Source organism: Catharus ustulatus, chromosome 9 (genome assembly GCF_009819885.2).
Source record: "Catharus ustulatus isolate bCatUst1 chromosome 9, bCatUst1.pri.v2, whole genome shotgun sequence".
In the NCBI taxonomy this organism is placed as follows: domain Eukaryota; kingdom Metazoa; phylum Chordata; class Aves; order Passeriformes; family Turdidae; genus Catharus; species Catharus ustulatus.
In genome coordinates, this window is record NC_046229.1 from 4,886,202 (window position 1) to 4,892,465 (window position 6,264).

Consider the following 6,264-nt stretch of genomic DNA (forward strand, 5'->3'; position numbering starts at 1 on the left):
AAGAAGTGCAGCACAGGGGTAAACTCTGAACTGGAATGAAATGAGCAGTGCCCTTCTGTGACCTTCAGGAGTACCTTAATGCAATCCTTTACCTGCTAATGCACTGCAGATGGGCTCAGAAAGGCCTTCTCCTCTTCACCTGTGCAACAAGAACTCCAATAAGGGCTTTAATACTTTTTTAATATACTATTAAACCTAAATTGCTTTCGCCTGGGAGAAAAAGTAGGGGAATGTAACCGGCCCGAGGCGATCCCCACATCACCTCCCTGTCACACATCACATCCTCCCTGTCACACATCACATCCTCCCTGCAGGTGGCTGCAGAGGCAGAAGGGCATTAAAAGGGTCTGGCCATGCTTACAGAGGTCAGGTGGGGATGCACCCCACTGCTTTCCATCCAAACCTGGGCTGTCCTGTGATACTAGTGGCTGTTTTGCACAGCCAAGTGCCTCCTCAGCATCTCAGCAAGGCTGTCAAAGCATTATATCTTCTTCTTTTTTTCCTGATAGCAGCATCAGAAACACTCCCTATATATAATGGAAGTTATTTGTGGCACATCTCCCAGGTAAAAGGCTGGGCTGGTTTGTGCAATCAGGCACAACACCAATTTCTCCCTGATGGGTGAGGCTGTCTGGGGGACAGGCATGAAGGAGAGATTTAAGCAGCCAGCAAGGCACTCCACCTTAGAGGTGAAATTAAAGAACCTTCCTCAGAGCTGTTAGGTTCCAAAAGTGAGATATAGATAAATATAGATGATATAGAAAGATACAGATGATATAGATATAGATGATATAGATAGATATAGATATAGATACAGATACAGATTAGATATAGATATAGATGATATAGATATAGATAGATATAGATATATAGATTATATAGGTATAGATAGATATAGATATAGAAACAGAAATTGATATATAGATATAGATATAGATAGATAGATAGATGATATAGATGATCTACATATAGATATAGATATAGAGATATAGATTATATAGGTATAGATAGATATAGAAATAGAAATAGAAATAGATGATATAGATATAGATATAGATATTGATATTGATATTGACATTGATATAGATATAGATAGATGATATATATGATCTACATATAGATATAGATATAGATATAGATATAGATATAGATAGATATTGATATAGATATATATATAGATTATATAGGTATAGATAGATATAGATTAGATTTAGATAGATATATAAATGTAGAGCTGTGGTCCCATTTAGAATGTTTTGGATTGAATGTGTCTATAATGTTTGTGTTGGATCCTTCACTCCAAACCTGACTGAAGGCTCAGCACCTCTGACTTGCAGTGCTGGCTGTGCTGGCCGTGGTGGTGCAGTCACCTTCAGGAGGATGAGCCATGCAGTCTCCAGGAGCATGGAAAGGGGCTGTGAGCAGGCTGGGTGGGCAGTGAGCTCACATCATCACTTTGTGGCTATTCCCACCACTGGGCTCTTCCCTGACACTGAAGAACCCTTTAATTACAAGACACACAGTTCCTCACTCACAACTCTTACTTATCTAAAACCAGGGCAGATTAACTCAGTGTAAACAAACTCCGTGGTAGCAACACAGGATTTTATTCCACTTTTAAAAAGCCTCCACTTCAAATGTGTTTGGCCCAACAAAGGGAATTAATTTTTGCCTGAAGAGTGCATTGATCTTTTAGGTATCACCTGAGCAGCCCGTGGGCAACGTGGCTGGCTGCACAAGCCTAGCCCCAGGGTGAAGTTATAATGGATATAACAGAATGTTATTGTCATTCAGCAATTTGCATTTGTTCCTTCTTCATATCTGGATTTTTATTTTTGGTATATTCATACGGCTTTTGCTGCAGGGGATACAGTTATGTTAAAAAATTAATCCTTTTTTTTATGCCAATATTCTATTTATATTATTCAGGCAATACTTTAAATTTAAATTTTGTTTCTATTGGAAGCCCATGAACATCCCAAGGCAGAGAGGCCTGTCCTTTTTCATTCCATTCAAGCCATCCTGAGCACAGGGTTTGATGTGACTGACACCTGCCACGTGCTGTTTGCTCCCTCGTGGCTCACCAGGGAGAAGGGCAGAGCAGACAGCCTTTTATTCAGGGGTGGTGGGGTTTTTTAACAGTACAGAGATGATTGCCATGTGCAGAGGTTATGCAGAGCTGTGGCACAAATGAGAAGCTGAGCCTGGCAGTTGGAGCTCTGCCCTGGGGAAGTTTGCTGTTTCACACGAGCTTTTGCAGCACACATGGGCTTTTCTCAGCTCACCCTCTTTCCCTGCACAGCAGCCTGGTAAAAGAAGTTCTGTTTTGCCAAGGAAGCCGAGCTGGCTGCTGAGGTCTTCATCTCTGAACTTCAAAAATCAGAATGGCAGCGCAGATGTCATCAAGAGAAGGATTTAGATTGAGAGATGACTTTTTATTGTAGAGCAAGGAAGAGACCTGAGTGGAAGGATGAGGATGGGCAGGATGTTTGGCATAGCAGAGCAGAGGCTGTGGGGATGTTCCTGCAGCTTGGAAGGTTTCATTCCAGCAGGAAAAGGCTGTTCCCAACCCTGCTCATCACCAGTGTCAGAGGGGACAGCAAACTGTGCTGCCCAGCCCCAGTGCTGGACCTGCCTGTCCTCATTCGGTGCCACTGAGCCCAGAACTGCTCTGATAAGGTCCCTTCCACCTGAACAACACCCAGCTTTGTACACAAGGGATTATTGCTAAAAAAGGTGTGCATTCAGTGTAGGATGAGGACCACACTGCAGAGACAACCGTGGGGCTTGGGCTGATAAAATACCTGACACCTGCAAGGCTTTTAAATTCATTTTCTCGAGTCCTACAGTGCTTTGATGGGGCTGATCTTAGAACTTCTGATGGAGCTGTGCCCTGAACAATGCTTGTCCTGTCCAGCCACAGCAAGTGCTGGCTTTTGGAATGCAAGGATCAATAATGCTGCATTTTCCTAAACCCCTCGTTCTGCTGGTGATGAGAGACAGAGCAGGCAGTGAAACAAGTGATCCTATTTCCCCCTCTGCTGGAAAACCATGAAATGACCTGTGGCAGGAAAAGGATGAGATTCCAGCCATCCTCATCCCTGTCCATGGTGGGGTGTGGGAATTAGATGATCTTTAGCATCCCTTCCAACCCAAAACATCCATGAGATGTGCAGGGAGCCAGGCTGGGGGAGTGTCCTGGCCCTCCTGGGAACAGAATAAAACATTAAAATTGAGATAAATCCTCCCCCAGCACAAAGCTGGGCCCTGCTTTCCATTTTTCCCCACTTTGGGGGGTTTTGAGGTGGGTTTTTTTCAGAGATATGGATCCTACTGCCTTTTTCCAGTGTTGTCCTTTGTAGCTGTGACAAAGGAAAACAACTTGTCAGACCACCCCCTATCCAAAATATCTTGACACTGGGCTAATGTTATCACCAGTTATGTCCTGGGCAACACCTAAATCTTGTTATCTTCCAAAAAAGACTGGATTGCCACAAAATTTGTCTCATCTTCACCAATCACACTGCCCTACATTTCTAAAAAGCTGAAATATTAAGGATAAAGGATATTCCCAATATCTGCTGTTGTTCTTTGCTTCTAGTAGCACCTCTGTAAAGTTCAAAAAGGATAAAAAAAGTTGGGAAAAAAAAATCCCAAATCTCTGTAACAGACTTATAGACAAACTCCAGCAGTCCACTAAGTAGCTGAAAAGAATAATTCAGGGAAAATAAGTCAGCTGGATGCTGTGCTTGCAGCCCTCAGACTGATGCAAATACATAATGTACTGTGTGCCTCACTGCAGGGAAAAAAAAATAAACAACCAAGAAATGAAATACAAAACTTTTAAGCAGGCTGAAATGGTTCTGGGGAGGCTGAGCAGGGAGTTTGGGGCTGCTGCTCTCAGCAGTGGAGTTTGGGTTTATTCCCACTGGGAATTGCCATCCTGGGTTGGTGCCTTTGAGATGCAACCCCAGAGCAAACCCCAAGCTGCTGCCCAAGGAGGGGGGCACTGTCTGGGATATCAAAAAGAGATTTGGCTTCACCTGAGCAGTGTGTGATGATCCCTGTCCCTGCTCCCTGTGCAGCCCTGGTGGGGTCCCACGGGGCTAGCACTCACAAAATGCAGGTTTTAAAGAAACTTCTGGCATTTGACTTTCATTTTAGAGTGCATGTAGAGGAATGTACTCTGTCCCTTTCCCCAGGACTGCAGCTCTGAAGTCAGAACCTCCTGATTCTCCAACAGTGCTCTAATTCACGGTCTGTGTTCACGCCACTGGGCGGGTCATAAATCCTCCCCAGCTACCTGTAGACAAAGCTGGCATTGATTCCCATCACACTGAGACTCCAGCACTGCCTTGGGAGACTTCCCTGCCAGCTTCCAGCTCAGCAGGATCCCCCTTTCTTCTCCAGGACCTCCACGCAGCAGCAGGGCTTTTCATGTGGTGAGGAACCAGACTCACGCTTCCAGTCATGTCTCTGACAAAAAAGCCTTTTTTTCTTTTCCTCAGTTTCTCTTCCTGTTATTTTTCAGCTCCCCTCACTGCTCTGGGAAGCAGGGTCAGTTCCTGAAGGCATTGGGGATGCTCAGGGCAGGGATTTGCTCAATGCCAGTGTGCAGAGGGGGCTGGGACAGAGGGGAATGGCTTCAAACTGAAAGAGGGAAGGTTTATTAGGGCAGATATTAGGGGGAGAAAAAAATTCCCTGTGAGGGTGGAGAGGTCCTGGCACAGGATGCCCAGGAAAGCTGTGCTTGCCCCATCCCTGGAAGTGTTCCAGGCCAGGTTGGACAGGGCTTGGAGCAGCCTGGGCTGGTGTAAAACATCCCTGTCCATGGCAGGAGGGTGGAATTGGATGATTTTTAAGCTCTCTTCATTTCTTTTCCAGGCATCTTACTGGGAATGATCTATAGGAGAAGGGCTGAGTCTTGGTGTGTAATTGGGGTCAGCTCATGAGTGTTGCTCCCAAACCCCATCAGCAGCCACCTCTGAACACCACCAGCACCCAGCAGCAGCTGTCCCTGCTCCAAGGAAAACACCAAGCCCTCCTGAAGAGAGACATGAGGTAATATTTGTCCACTTACAGAGGGAAGAAGGAAGTCCTGGGGCTCCCAGCTCCCTTCTAGCCAAGCTAACCAGCCTTGCTTTTCCTGGGAGAAATGTTTGTATAAAACATGGGCTCAGTGTTTGGACAGACACTTCCAGTCTGTTCTCCAGGGCAGAAATACCCAGTGACAGAAGTTTTGTCTGTCCTAATTTAAGTGGCCTGAGGAGCAGCTCTCCATGGAGAGGAGCTGTAGGGAGTGTGTGTGAGCTGCAGCAAGGATGACTGAGAGCAAGGAAACCCTTGGTTCCTCTGGGAAAATGCCTGGTTTAATCACCCTGAGATGCTGGCATCGCTGTGGGGAACAGCATGGTGCAGAAGGGTGGGTGTCAGCTACGGGGAGACCCAAAATTTGGGGTGAGAATTACTGCTGGACATTGTGGGGCTCATCTCTCCTCGGTTCTGCTTGCCCCAGGAGTGAGAAGGAACCTGAGAACACACTGGGGGGGTTGGAAGTGGATGATCCTTACAGCCCCTTCTTACCCAAACCACTCCAGGATTCTATAAACTTCCACGGACATCATATCCCTCAAAAATCAAACTGCTGATCTCTGCCACCCCTGTCCCATGGCCGGTGCCACAGTTCCGGTGACACTGGTGGCTCAGGGAGCCCGGCTCAGGCTGAGCCCTGCCCAGGTGAGCTGTCCCCGCCCCAGCCCAGGTGTGTTCAGGGCTGGCCCCGCCTCACCTGGCTGCAGCACAGGGCAGGGAACACCGGACCATGCTGGGCTGAGCCGCTGGAGCCCCAGGGATGGAGCAGCCAGGGATGGAGCTGGTAACTGCTGGGGCTCTGCCTCTTCTGCACCTGGGGGAAGCATTTCTGCTCGGGTTTCTGAGCTGGGGGCTGTTCTCTCCACGGAACAGGAGCAGTTTGTCCTGTGTCCTGCTCTCACTCCTGCTCTGTGTGCACAGATTCTCTTTGCTGCCCCAAACTGGGGCTCCCAGCACCTGATTTCTTCCCCTCTCACTCTGACACGAGCTGCTGTTGTGCCTCTAAATGTAACAAAAAGCGGAGTTGGGGTTTATTTATTTGTTTTCTTTCTTCCTTTCTCTGGGGAGAAGCTGGGGGTTAATGAGTTGATGATATCTGCAGCTCTGCTCAGCCTGGGCTTGGCTCCAGCATCCCACGCCAGGGCAGAGGGCAGCACAGATTAAACATTTACC